Source organism: Megalobrama amblycephala, linkage group LG11, assembly GCF_018812025.1.
Source record: "Megalobrama amblycephala isolate DHTTF-2021 linkage group LG11, ASM1881202v1, whole genome shotgun sequence".
NCBI lineage: Eukaryota > Metazoa > Chordata > Actinopteri > Cypriniformes > Xenocyprididae > Megalobrama > Megalobrama amblycephala.
The window spans coordinates 35,668,740-35,684,847 of NC_063054.1; positions in this window are offsets into that span (position 1 = coordinate 35,668,740).

A 16,108-nucleotide genomic window follows, 5' to 3' on the forward strand; every position below is an offset into this window, starting at 1 on the left:
TTCTACACAGTAACACATTATTTAGTTTTCTTTCCTGAACTGAAAGTGTTATGCTGTTAAATTATATGATATTAATATGATATTTATATTATATGAAATATATTTAACTTTATATTATTAGGGTTGTAAAAACTCATTTTGACATACCTAATATTTTTATTTTATTTTATTTAGTTTACACACTCTTAGAAGAAAAGGTTCTATATAGAACCAAAAAAGGTTCTATCAGGCGCTACATATATGGAACCCCTAAAAGGTTCTATATAGAACCCCAAAGAACCTTTTTTTCTAAGAGTGCAGGTACACCTGGTTGGAATTAATCATATTAATTTGATATTCATATTATATGAAATATATTTAACTATTTAACTCATTTTGACATACCTAATATTTTTATTTTATTTTATTAAGTATACATGTACCCCTGGTTAGAATTAATCGTATTAATATGATATTTATTTATTTGTTTATTTTATATGAAATATATTTGTTTTTATATTATCAGGGATGTAAAAACTTATGACAGACCTAATATTTGGATTCTATTTTATTTTAATTTAATTTTATTTTATTTTATACACCTCAGTATACAGTACATGTACCCTTGGTTGGAATTTATCATATTAATATAATCTATATGTGAAATATATTTAACTTTACATTCTTAGGGCTCTAAAAAGAATCTTTTGACAGACCTAATATTTTATTTTCTATTATTATTTTTATTTCATTTTATTTATACACTTTGGTATGCATGTACTTCTGGTTGGAAATCACTGCTTAAGGACATGACGGTCATTCATTTTTCACTCTGAGAAAAAGTGCAGCATTTATTTCTGATTATTGATTATTGATTAGCTTTAACTTGATTTCAGTTTTAGGCCCTGCAGCCAGACACATATAAATACACAGAGACAGATACACACACACTCACACACACAAAGACTCACGGGCAGCTGGTTGGACACCCTGCAGGGTCTTTGCGGAGTGTGCGTCTGTGTGCGTTAGCGAGCGAGCAGAGACACGGGCAGCTGCTGCCACTCAGGTCTTTTGTCATGAAGACCACTTCCCAGCATGCACCACACAGCCGCCCCATTGTATTCTGGGAGGAGAAGATTTCACGCTTCGGCCCGTTAGAGTCCAGCTGCATCAGAACAGACGAACGTGAGTCTATGTGTGAGTGTGTGCATATGTACATGAGAGTTTGTGTGTATTGTCATTATTAGCGTGTTGTGTTGGCGCCCGGCAGGCAAAGAGCCATGCATGGACAAACATTAGTGTAATGCCTCACGCTAACACACAGAGATAATAACGCTCTTATCCGTAATTGAATAATGTCTTCAGACTCAAGCCTGCTGGGACACGAGCGCTTAAGAAAATGATCAGCGTCATCTGTCATTGACTGCCAACTCACTCAGACAGACCTAAAGATCTGATCCACTGTCCTGCTGCGCGTGTGTGGGGTTATTCAGTTGTACAATGTGGATAAAATGTCCCCAGAAGTGGGTTAAATTTGACAGAACATCCTCAAAGGTACTAAAGTAAATCAATAAGAAAATACTTCAAGTTTTTCTGTAGCATCTCTCTTGAATACTTGATTCTGATCAGCTGTGGCATTCTGCAGTCCATTCCTGAATAATCACAGACGTCCAGATAATAATTCTGAGCGTTATTCCAGGAAACTGATCTCGTACATACCGCTGCTACTTTCATGTCTCTCATACCATTTGTTCTCTTTCTATTGTTTCATGCAAATGAAAGTTAGGATCATAATCAGCACCATCTTGCATCTCAAACTTGGATAACTTATAATATACCAAAGAATACTGTAATATTGATGCTAGGTTGTTTTTTGCATTAAAATGGAAAGTGAATTTATATATATATATTTTAAATTTATATATCTTAAAGCTTCCAGGAAAAAGTCCATTAAAAAAGTAAAATAAATAAAAAGAAAAAGATTTACATTTTTTAACGGACTTTTTCATGGAAGCTTTAAGATATTCTACATAGAAAATCAATAAATAATTTAATTTACAGGGGACATATCATGAAAATCTGACTTTTTCCGTGTTTAAGTGCTATAATCGGGTCCTCGGTGCATCTACCAACCCAGAAAACATGAAAAAGGACAACGCAGTAACTTTGTGGTTCTGGTAAGTCTTTCTCTACAAGCATGTGAAAAAACGGGCAGCTCAGATTTCGCTTCCCCTAGTGACATAGGAAGGGGATCTTATTATAATATTACTTATTATAATCTGCGCGTTTCCAGCCATGGTGCCTCCATTTTGTATTTGCAAGCAAGGCAGATGAAGAAAATGAAAGTAATGCAATGTGTTTCTTTGGTTCAGGCAGCTCCACTTTCCGTGTGCTTTCCCTTAGTCTCCATAAGCTCTAATAATTTATACTAGCACAAACAGAAGTTGTGTTTGACACAAATGTATCGGTGTTACTTATGACTCACATACAAAACAGACTACTAATGTGATGTAATTTTACACCGGACTGCTTCGCAAACGATGGTCAATTCAACGCTGGAATTGCCCAAAAGATTAACATGACATGCAAGTCGATGAGTTGAATCAACTCCACAGCAACTACATAAATTTATCCACTAACCATTCAGAAACGTCCAGTTTCATTCTAAAAGTTGTAACTTCTTCCTGAGTCTCTCCATCAGTGTCGATTCCGGTTTGAACAATGTAAGGCTGAACACCGTTACTGACAATCCTCATTTTGGCTGCGTGAGATTCTCCAGCTTTGTTGTTGTTGAGCAACCAAAGTGTGAGCTGTTAAAGCTCCACCCTCTTCTGGAAAGGGGGCCGGGAGCAGCAGCTCATTTGCATTTAAAGGGACACAAAGACGGCGTGTTTTTGCTCACACCCAAATAGTTAAATGAATGCCCCAACCAAAAAGTTATAATAAATGATCTGTGGGGTATTTTGAGCTGAAACTTCACAGACACATTCTGAGGACACCAGAGGCTTATATTACATCTTGTGAAAATGGGCATAATAGGTCATTAATATTTTAGATATATAGATAGATAGATATTTGGCTGAATAAGTGGGATAAGTTCTAAAAAGTTTTCTTTTAATGCTTTGCTTTACATGGTCAGTGGTCAGTATAATTAACTTTATATAAAACAGTAGATGTCTATGGTGTGTCTTCATTTAGATCGCTACATAAATGTGTGTTTGTGAAGGCGGAATGTCTTGACCTTCAGTGGGAGAGAAGAACAAATCATCATCACAGAGAGACTGTGTCGGGTTTCTGTAGACTGCTGACCAATACTTGTTAGCTCACTAGTTTTATACACACACACGCACACACACACACACACACATACACACACACACACACACACACACACACACACACACGCACACACACACACACACAGGCCTGGAGGTCATTAGCTCATTAGTGGTGGAGAAAAAGGAACAAACTGTTTCAACTTCACAGCCTTTAAACATCTGAATAATTCAAACACATGCATGCACACACACACACACACACACACACACACACACACACACACACACAATTCTAAATTATTCACCAAAAGAAGAACAGAATTATTACAGGAAGAATTACAGAACTACTGTGCAGTCAACATTAACAGCCAAGTGTGTGTGTGTCTGAGTGTGTGTGAGTAGACGGACGGTAGAAAAGTAGTTGCTGTCGTGTTCTGTAACTCACTTAAGCACTCGTACAGTCTTCAGCTATTCACAGAAGAGTATCACAGTTCTGTGATGTTTAGAATAATGACGCTTTAAATAACTTTAACCTCTCTCTCACACACACACACACACACACTCCGAACGGCCCTCGGCGGTCGCCCTGAGGCAGTGTGCGCTCGTTTGCCAGGGGCGATGGCTCTGATACTCTAACTGCACTCTGTCAGGAAACATTAGAGTCCGTATGAGGTACTTAGAGTCCGATTACACTCATATCACACACATGCATACACACTGAGAAAAGCTACAGGAAAGAGGGACACTTGCATGACTGAAGAGATGAGATGTGTGTGTGTGGGTTGGGGAGGGCCAATGCAGCATGAGGTTGAAATAAATATTTCTGTCCAACTTAATCCATTTACACAAGGCCAAAAACACAACACAAAGAGATTTAGGAGAGTTCCCAGACCACAGAATTCCATATTTCTACATGATTAATGAGCTCATCAAAGGTTTAGAATGTGCCAAAGACTCAGTTATGAATTTACCTGAGAGTGATCAGATGAGAACTGCACTTACAGCAACATGGCTATAATCCAGGCAAGAAAATCAAGTCATTTATTCATGATTCAAGAAACTGTTTATCCTTACAAGAAAAAGTATTTGTTCTAAAGCACATTTAATAGCTTTGTAAATGGTGAGAACAAGATGTTATGTTAATCTAGAAATAATATATGGAATAATAACTAATGGAAACTTTTATTACTTTTTATTTTGAATGAAAAATGAATGACTCATTTTTGATAATTGAATATTCTAAATAATAGTTGTAATAGAAATATATAGTTAGATATTTAATTAGTAAGTAAGTAGCCATATATAATAATTACTATAAGTTGAATTTTTGATTGAAGAATTTCAATTGAATTATTTATTTGGTTGGTAAGCTGCCATATATAATAAGTAGGATAAGTTACATTTTTTAATTAAAGTATTTTAATAGAAATAGAAATATTGATTGATTGATTGATGTATATGTGTATGTATTAAAGGGTTAGTTCACCCAAAAATGAAAATTCTGTCATTAATTACTCACCCTCATGTCGTTCCACACACGTAAGACCTTTGTTCATCTTCAGAACACAAATTAAGATATTTTTGATGAAATCCGATGGCTAAGTGAGGCCTGCATTGCCAGCAAGATAATGAACACTTTTCAGATTCCCAGCGACGAGAATACTTTTGTGCGCCAAAAAACAAAAAAACAACTTCATCCAACAATATCTAGTGATGGGCGATTTCAAAACACTGCTTCATGAAGCTTTGGAGCTTTACTAATCTTTTGTTTTGAATCAGTGGTTCAGAGCGTGTATCAAACTGCCAAAGTCACGCCCCCCAGTGGTCAACCGTTGAAATTTCGAAACACTTATGACGTAACTAAGTGTTTACTGAAATCATGTGACTTTGGTAGTTTGATACGCGCTCCGAACCACTGATTCGAAACAAAAGATTTGTAAAGCTTTGAAGCTTCATGATGCAGTGTTTTGAAATCGCCCATCACTAGATATTGTTGAATAAAGTCGTTATTTTGACTTTTTGGCGCACAAAAAGTATTCTTGTCGCTTCATAACTTTAAGGTTGAACCACTGTAGTCACATGAATTGTTTTAAATAGATCTTTAGTAGCTTTCCGGGAATTGAAAGTGTTAATTATGTTGCTGTCAATAGAGGCCTCACTGAGCCATCGGATTTTATCAAAAATATCTCAATTTGTGTTCTGAAGATTAACGAAGGTCTTACGGATGTGGAACAACATGAGGGTGAGTAATTAATGACAGAATTTTCATTTTTGGGTGAAATAACCCTTTAAGTAGCCATATAATAAATTGAATTTTGACTGAATCATTCCAATAAATGTATTTATTTATTTGGCAACTAGACATATATTTATCGATTTAATTATTTATTTGGTATATAATTTCATAAAAAATATATAATAAGCAAATTTGAGTTTTTGATTAAATAATTTCAATAGAAATATTTATTTAATTATTTATTCATTTATTATTTGTTAAATAGCCATATATAAGTTTAATTTTCTATTTAATATTTTCAATAGAAACATTTATTTATTTGTTTATGTGTTTGTTTGTTTGATATGTAGCTATATATATAATAAAGCAGGATAAGTTAAAAAAAAATGTAAAAAAAAATAGAATACTTTCTTAGGTTTAAAGTACACAGATATTTTAGCAACTTTAGGATCTTGTTGGCACTAGAGAGTTTGAGCTAAAGACCTTTTTTTTTTTGGACATAATTTTGAACATTAGCCGGTTTACAAGTGAACAAGTGTTGTTTTAAGTGTAGTTTGGTTGAATTTTAACATAAAATCTTGATGTTCAATAAAAGAAGAGTTAATGGGAAAGGCAAATAACCATTATATTGCAAGTTTGGTGGGACAGTGACTGTGCGTGTAAGTTTGATCGTACTGTTATAATCACAGTCATCCTCTACTAAAGATCTGGCTCAGCAATGAAAAAAATCATGTGTCGTCCCTTCTCTCACTTCCTGTCTGCTTTATTTTTCTCTTCTCTCTCTCTCTCTCTCTCTCTCTCTCTCTCTCTCTCACACACACACACACACACACATATTTCCAGATGGAGACAGCGAGACCGACTGTTTTAATAAAAGATCATAGAGACTTTAGTGGCTTTTCCTACAATATTTGCTGCATCAAAGCAATAAAGCAAGTCTTTTTCTGCAAACGGATCAAGAGTTTCAGCTGCACACACACACACACACACACACACACACACACACAGAGAGAGAGAGAGAGAAAGAGCTGATATTAGGCTTTAATCAAAGCCACGTTCTGTATGTTTATTTTGCGTTGGGTTCAGGCCTGGCACTGAGGAGTCGAGATGTCTAGATTCTCTCTTTATTACAATCTTGTTCTTTTCATCTGCTTTATTTTGTATTCTTTCACTTTACCTTTGCACGTGTGTCTAGGTCAGGTTTTGCCTACATTGTGGAATAGTAAAACCTAAAATGAGCCGGTCTGTTATTGTGGTACTTTGACAGGTAAACCCACCCCTAAATGTCACGTTATAAGAATAAAAACTGTGATTGGTCACTTGCTCTTTGTGTGTAAGGTCAGAATAATCTGCAATGTGGACCCGACCTTGTGCTATGAGTCAAACATCTCAAAATATGCACAAAACTGCCCCAAACCTAAACTAAATATGCCAATATCTCCCTTTGATGACATTTGTGGACATGCTCAGTTGGAAAACAGATTCATAAATAATGTAAATAATGTCTGAAAATGCTAAACGTTATCATTTAGGTTCAGGGAAAGTGTCTGACTTCATTATAATCAGGTATATATAAACAGTCTGTCTTCATTTAGATTAAACTTAAATAGACTTAATAGACTAAATGTGTGTGAGTTTTGAGGGCAAAAGTTGCACACACACACACACACACACACACACACACACTATCAGTGCTGAATAAGATGTTTACAGTCACATAATTTATTTGTGATGTTGTCACCATATTGCGAACAGAAGTGTGTGTGTGTGTGTGTGTGTGTGTGTGTGTGTGTGTGTGTGTGTGTGTGTGTGTGTGTTTGTGTGCCGCATGGGGTCAGCAGTGGTCTGCGTGAAAGGAACTCAAACAGGAAATGGACACATATGGCTTTGATTTATTGCTTTGGCCTCTTCCCATTCTAATTTCATTACTAAAACACACACACATACATTCACACACACAATCTTTTTTCTTCCTCTTCCAGTTCTGTCTCTCCCATGCATAGACACACACATATTTAGATTTCATTCCTCTAGAGCAGACTGTGTGTGTGTGTGTGTGTGTGTGTGAGGGAGAGAGTGGTAGTTGAGACTGTCCTCTAGAAGTTTAGATACAGACATGCATAGATTTGTTTTTTTTGTTTGTTTGTTTGTAGCCGTATATAATAAGCAGGATAAGAAAAAAATTGCTAACATATAAGGATGCCTGACCACTAACAATGAGAATTTCAGAGCTTCCGATAGCAGCAGCTAAAGTCACGCAACTACCAGTCAAGCAGAGAAAGGCAGTGATGGGGAGGAGAGAGGGGCATAGGATCAGGAAAGGACCACAAGCCGGGATGCCCAAGGCGCTGTTGCGGTATGTCGGAGCGCTGCTTGCCAACAAGGCTATGGCTCTGACATAGATAGTTTTAAACCTTGATTTTAATCCAAGGGATGATTGACAGATGAGTAGGTGGTCCTTCACTGTTTTCAATAATGTGATAGATAGATAGATAGATAGATAGATAGATAGATAGATAGATAGATAGATAGATAGATAGATAGATAGATAGATAGATAGATAGATAGATAGATAGATAGATAGATAGATAGATAGATAGATAGATAGATAGACGCAGAGACGGAGAGACAGATAGATAAACGTTCTAATTTGTTACAATGTTAATTTACAGTTTTTCTCAGTCGCTTTGGTGCATTTCTCACATCACTATTTACATTTGCACAACAGTTAGTTCAACCTCCACAACATTTAGTCATTTGTGAACATCATAGTAGCAGTTTCTCATTCCTTCGAACAAATTGCAAATGCTTTTGGACATGCATCAATCGCTTTCATACAACTCTCTGCTGTTTTATAACATTATCATTTGCTTATGTCATGTCAGTCAAAATTAACTATACTTGTGAATGCTGAATAGTCATTCCATATAAAACGAATAGTCCTCATTTCATTGCTTGAGTCATTACATACAAAAATGTTGAACTAGTTGTCAAAATCTGTCAAGCAAATTTTACATATTTTTTTTAAATCTTTTTTTTTTCCTGAAAATGTCTCCTAAATTGAACAATTTCTCTCAGATGAATCTCAACTTTCACTGATGAGAAGGTGTGTGTGAAGCATCAGTTGCAACCAATGATAAGCCACTTCTCTACAATCCCATAAACCCCCACTTTACAAGCATATACGAACCAAGCAGGACATAGTGTGTACCATTTCTACAATATTGTGACACAGAAATGGAAGGTCAGCCTCGTGGAAGAGGGTAAGGGTGCGGGGAAGAAGGGGAAGGAGACAAAACAGGGGAAGAGGAAGAAGAGGCCAAGTACATAGGCAGATCCCTGATGAAATCAGGGCTACATTTGTGGATCATGTTGTCAATCACGGCCTCACAATGGCTGAGGCTGGTCGAAGGGTGCAGCCAAATGTTGGGAGAACCACTGTAAATTCAATTATTCAAACATTTCGTCAGGAGAACAGGTGTGTATAAATGGACAGTAATTCAGCACTAAACAATCTGCACTGCACTACTGTCATCGTGTCATACATGAAGCTTGCAGTGGGACAAGAACTTGTCACTGTACATTTTACATTTAGACGTACAGCTTTACTGCATCACACATTTAGTGTATTGTAGTGTACAGTAGTGTTACAGTAAAGATTTGCCATATGTACTGCAATATTGTTTACAGTTGTGCACAGCTCTACCCAAAGGGAGTTTATGTTTGTTGCAAATAAGGGTGTATTATTTCTTTTGCACAATGCTGTGAACAAATTAGAATTGCAAAGAGCATATGCAGTAAAAATGTGAAACATACATATTCAGTGTCTTGTACTCAGTTACCTCACTAAATACAGTAATGTGTAATTTTACTGTATTTTTCAAATGGCTGTGCAAATAGTATATAGTGCTGTCTTGAGCATTTTCAGGTAGTGTCACCAAGATCTGACTTTTTTGCATTGGAAAACATTGACAGAGTAAACTGTCATAATGAAAACATGACAAAGCCATTTGACTATCTTGTTCATAAACAATGGTGTCAGGACTTTTCATCTTGATGAGACTGACACTTTCATTGACACGAATACTTGCTTTTGAGGAATGACCTATCCATTTTGAGCAAGTGACACGCTTTTGCAGGTTATCAACTAGGTTTTGCAGTTTGTACTAATTGTTTTGAGAACTGCATTAACTGTTGTGCAAATGTGAATAGTGATGTGAGAAATGCACCAAAGCGACTGAGAAAAACTGTAAGTTTAAGTTATGTTATAATATTTGATAATATTTTCTTCTATTATACAGATGTTTTTAGTTTTGTTTTATGTATATATGCTTTTGCAATATTGTATTATTTACAGTCGTGCCAATAAAGCAATTTTGAATTTGACAGACAGATAGATAGACAGAATGACAGAGGCAGATAAATAGATAGACAGACAGACAGACAGACAGACAGACAGATAGATAGATAGATAGATAGATAGACAGAGAGACAGATAGACAGACAGACAGACAGACAGACAGACAGATAGATAGATAGATAGACAGACAGACAGACAGACAGATAGATAGATAGATAGATAGATAGATAGACAGAGAGACAGACAGACAGACAGACAGACAGATAGATAGATAGATAGATAGATAGATAGATAGACGGACAGACAGACAGACAGACAGACAGATAGATAGATAGATAGATAGACAAACATACAGATAGATAGATAGATAGATAGATAGATGGACAGACAGACAGACAAACATACAGATAGATAGATAGATAGATAGATAGATAGACAAACATACATAGATAGATAGATAGATAGATAGATAGATAGATAGATAGATAGATAGATAAATGGACAGACAGACAGACAGATAGATAGATAGATAGATAGATAGATAGATAGATAGATAGATAGATAGATGGACAGACAGACAGACAGACAAACATACAGATAGATAGATAGATAGATAGATAGATAGATAGATAGATAGATAGATAGATAGATAGATAGATAGATAGATAGATAGATAGATAGATAGATAGATAAATGGACAGACAGATAGATAGATAGATAGATAGATAGATAGATAGACAGACAGACGGACATATAGATAGATAGATAGATAGATAGATAGACGGACATATAGATAGATAGATAGATAGATAGATAGATAGATAGATGGACAGACAGACAGACAGACAAACATACAGATAGATAGATAGATAGATAGATAGATAGATAGATAGATAGATAGATAGATAGATAGATAGATAGATAGATAGATAGATAGATAGATAGATAGATAGATAGACAGACAGACAGACAGACAGACAGACAGACGGACATATAGATAGATAGATAGATAGATAGATAGATAGATAGATAGATAGATAGATTAGATAGATAGATAGAATGACAGACAGACAGACATATAGATAGATAGATAGATAGAAAGACAGACAGACAGACATATAGATAGATAGATAGATAGATAGAATGACAGACAGACAAACATACAGATAGATAGATAGATAGATAGATAGATAGATAGATAGATAGATAGGTAGGTCGGTCCCATGTGTTTCTAACTACCTATGAATATAATTAGATCCAATGTAAGAACATTTTGGATCATGTTTCCGCCTGGACTTTTTGCTCTGACAACTTGTTTTCAGATCACGTGAAATGAAGGTGTATAAGCTGTGCTGAATATGAATATGAGCATTGCACATATCTCAAAACACACTGTCTGTCCTCTTCTCCCACTACACCTGTACTGCACTACTCTCTGTGTGAACGCGTGTACGTGTGTGTGTGTGTGTGTGTGTGTGTGTGTGTGTAATTGGGTAGCTGGCCTGTGGCCGTGTTTAGTGTTAATGACTATCATCATAAATGAAGTTTCATTAAGTCATTAAAGGCACATTTCCATCCACTCATCAGTGCTAACCGCTAACCGCTAACCTGTGGGGTGTGACAAAGAGGCAGGAAATGTTCCCGGGGGATGGAGGAGAGGGGGGCGTCTCTTCCTCTCTCCGCTGCGGTGTGTCCCGGTCATCCCTCGTTACACCAACTAGTTTGAACAATTGCTCTTACTGTTATCTAACACTGGGGAGTCATGGGAGTTGGGGAGAGTTAGCGTAGCATTAGCGCAGCGCCTCATTGCCAGGCTAATATTCTCGCCTAAGCCCTTGGATGCTAACGCTAGGAGGGAGGACAAAACGCTATTTAATGTGCCTGTGTGTTCATTATGGTTATTTTCAGTCAAACGGACTGTTAAATGATCACTTTCCTTAATCGTCTCAGTTATGAGTGTCAGAAGCGTCATGCCCATTCAGACTGTGCCCCCCAAGATTTATAAGAAGAGTGGATTGTCAATGTAACTTCTAAAACAAAAAAATATTTGTGTCTTTTATTCATTAAGTCGCACTATTATTGCAAGGAAAAAAAAAAGATCTGGATAAAACAGAAATCAGCCATTCAGATGTCTAAATTTGGTCACTTATAGGCTTCTTATTTATAAAAAAAGTTTAATAAATATGAATTTTTTAATTATATTAAAATAAATAAATTTTTATTTTTTTAACTAATTAATTAAAATAAATTAATAATAATAGATATTTACAAAAATAAATCATAAGTTCATTAATATATATATATATATATATATATATATATATATAAACATAATATTAATATACAATTTTTATTATATTAATATATAATAAAAAATACATTCACACACAATCACACATGTTATATTAAATATATAAAAAATATTGTATTGTATTTTTGTATATAAATATAACTTTTTTTAAATGTAATTTACTATTTTATTTCTAAATAATAATACCTAACGTGTGTCTAAGAGCTGTTGTTCTTTTTAGATCTAGAGAGTTTTCTTAAAAACTAAAGTAAAAAAGAATCCCAGTTTGAGAGTTTGATGCTAACTGATCATCCATGGGATACTCGGAGCCCTGAGGGAGGTTCACACTGTGGGCGTTTGCCAGACAACTACTGGAATATAATCATTTCAATAGTGATCAATGGGGCAATGCACACGGCAGGCGATCCACAAGCAACAATTGCAGTCGCTGTGCTAAAAATCACTTGTATGCTATTTCTGTGAGCTGATGGAAACGATGTCACACTCTCTGATGTTGATGAATGTCCATCATTAAAGCGCTGCATTTAACGGGTCACATTTACTAACTCATCTCATCGACTTGTCCAACGCTTTAATATTGTTCTAGTTCAAATGCAAGCAGGATGAGCAATGACTGACCAACTCAAATGAAAAATAACAATCATCAGTAGGTAACATCTGCATGTTCTACTATATTTTCCTCCATTTATTCTTTTTTCATAAATATAGTATCATTTCGTGAGAATAATTAGATATGTTAGGTATCTGTTTGATATTCATGAACAGCTAGTTTTTAACACAAAATATCCACATACCCTCTTTAAAATGGGGATTTTGGCCTGTCCCATGATCTCAGTGGTCTTGACTTGTTTTGAATTGTTATTTAATTCACTGTAGTAAGATTGCATTTGTAATTATTAACTAAGTTTGATCACAAAAAAAGTGTAACATTTACTGTCCCCCATTTTGCAACCCTGTTACTGCATTGTTTTTTTTAATTTTAAACAGTTTGTCTATTTAATATTGTTTGTTGTTGGTAAATTAGATTATAATAAAAAATATATATATTTTTTTACTGCCAAATTCAGAGACATTAACCTTTGAAAGTACAGAATATTCAATTTTATCTTCTGAATTTAAAGCTACAATTGACTTTTAGTCATAAAGTTGGAAACTGTTATTTTAGTATCATCGATGGTATAGTTATTTTCATATTTTGAATTAGTTTGCATTTTTATATTTTGTTTTCATTTTCATTTTAGTTGAAGTTTCAGTAATTTTGTTGTTTTGTCATTTTTTATCAGTTTTTTTTTATATTTCTGTATTTTCTTTTATTAATTTTTAGTTCAGTTTTAGTTATTTTAGTGCATCAAGTTAAACTAAATGAAAATGAGAAATGTTGGCAACTAGCTGAAATAAAATAAGTTTAAGGTTTATTATATTTCAAGTAACACTTTTATTTCATGTTTGTACTTTTGGTTTTAAAAAATTCATTTTTATAGGCATTTTTTCAAAGTCTACTATGGGTGAAATCTGCATTATGAAGCTTTTTTGTGCGATATATACATATCAAATATCACATTTCTCAATAATGAATTACAATTAAGGAGGAAATGTCATATGTGTGTGTTTATCTTTGCGTGAAAGTGTGTGTGTTTGCCTAAGGCCACTGCTGCATTAGAGTCTGTAGTAAATGGAATAATGGGACACGATGAGAAATCCCAGTGTTGAGCAATAAGGTGCTGATGGGATTGTTTAATATCCCAAAGCCGGTAACCAGGTTTACACACACACACAGCAGAGAGAGTGTGTGTGTGATTTAATGGCTGTGTTTAATATCTCCTGTAACCAGGTTTGGGCATTTTGGACATCACCATTGGGGCCTCGTAAGCGTGTGTGTATGTGTGTGTCTTATTGGGCATGTTTAATATCCTCCGTAACCAGGTTTGTACATCACCACTGGGGCTGCCCGTATCGCTACACGCGAACGGCCCGTCTGAGGAATCTAATATGGCAGCCAAACCCTCCATCTCTCTTTCTTTATTTCTCTCTCTTTCTCTCTGTCTTTCACACAGAAGCCCAACGCCAATCAATTATCCTTTCACCAATTCCAATACACTGTGATCTATTGCTACGGCAACAGGCTGAGGCACCTGCACAACATCCCATAATTCACTAGCAATCATCTCCTGTCCAATGCCAGCGCTTGATTGGTTGAGCAAATGAAGAGAGATGGAAACTCTCACCTGAAGAGATGCGGCCGTAACTACAACAGATAGGAAATATGTGGTAGGGTGAATCCTAGTGGTCTTAAAATAAGCAGGTTTCTAGGACCATTAAGGACCACAATTATTTTTGTCTGCGGCATTAATGCTTTGAAAGGTTTGAAATTCTTTGAAAGATTCTTTGCCAGATTTTTTTTACATATAAATCAATACTTTTATTCAGCAAGGATGTATAAAATTGATGAAAAGTGACCCTAAAAGGCATTTACAATGTTACAAAAGATTTCTATTTCAAATAAATGCAGTTCTGTTGAACTTTCTGTTCATCAAAGAATCCTGAAAAAAATGTGTCACTGTTTCCACAAAAATATGAAGCAGCACAACTGTTTTCAACATTGATAATAATCAGAAATGTTTCTTGAGCAGCAAATCAGCATATATTACAATGATTTCTGAAGGATCATGTGACACTGAAGACACCGATGCTGGATGATGATGAAATTTCAGCTTTATTATGCAATTATTATTATTTTTTTCTTCTTTTTTTTTGCCTTTTCTTGCTTTTGAGGACAGGACAGTAGAGATGTGACAGTAAAGCATGCACTCAAAAAAATGAATTGTTGGGTTTACTTAAAAAATAAGTGTCAAGTGGTTCCACGCAACAATATTGAGTAATTTGTACAAAAAACTATTTAGTTAAATGAACAAAAGAAATTCAAGTAAAGCTGACAAAATTTCTTTGAGTAAATACAAATCATTTGAATGTCACTGTTACATAATGTTTATATGTGCAGTTTACTTAATAATGTTATGTTGATTACGTAAGGTGAACACATTTTTTTTTTTTGAATAATCATTTAAATAAAAAGGATACAACATATCAGAATGCAGCCCCTCACCCCAAAATGCACTCAAAAAATAACTAATTGAACAAACTCAATTGAATTGAGAGCAGGAATTTCATCCTATAAACATGCCTATATGAGTGCGCACAGCCTAAACACAGGCGACACTCTTCTGCAATATGGTAACCACAAAATTCAAAAACATTACAGAAACTACTCTAAATGTCCAACATAACTGAACGTTAAACACTAACATAAACTAACAACATCTTTCCCTTTACTGAAAAACACATAAAATAACACTTTAATCCCTAAATTTACTCTCCTAATGCAGTCCCTTGCAAAGCATGCTTTGAACTATGGATCCACTGCACAGTTAGTTGTCAACAATAATGTGTGCGTTTCACACAGCAATGTTAAGTTGACTGAACAAACACTTACAAGTAAAGCTGACAATACTCAATTTTAGTAGAAACAACGCAGTTAAATTACGTTCATGTAGTTACATGAGTTTTTTAATTAATGTGAACAAGGGTGGTTTGAGTGAAACTAACAACAGTGAAAGTTCATTTTTTTGAGTGATGGGGTCGAGAGTGGGGAACAGGATTGGCAAAAGACCTCAAGTCGGGATTCAAACTTTTTTGAAGGTTGTCGGAGGTATAGTTGCACTATGTCATTGTGCTAACCACTAGGCTATCAGAGCCGAGTATTATGCTATTTTAAAGGTTCCCAGTTTTGTTTTGGTGTCTCCTACAAAAAAAACTTTAATTTTCTCATAATATACATTGCACATCACCTCATTTCTCAAAGAGTCTGAAAACGGTCTGAAACCCCTCCTCTCTGAGAGCCTGCTCTGCTCTGATTGGTCAGATGGCCCAGTCTGTTGTGATTGCTC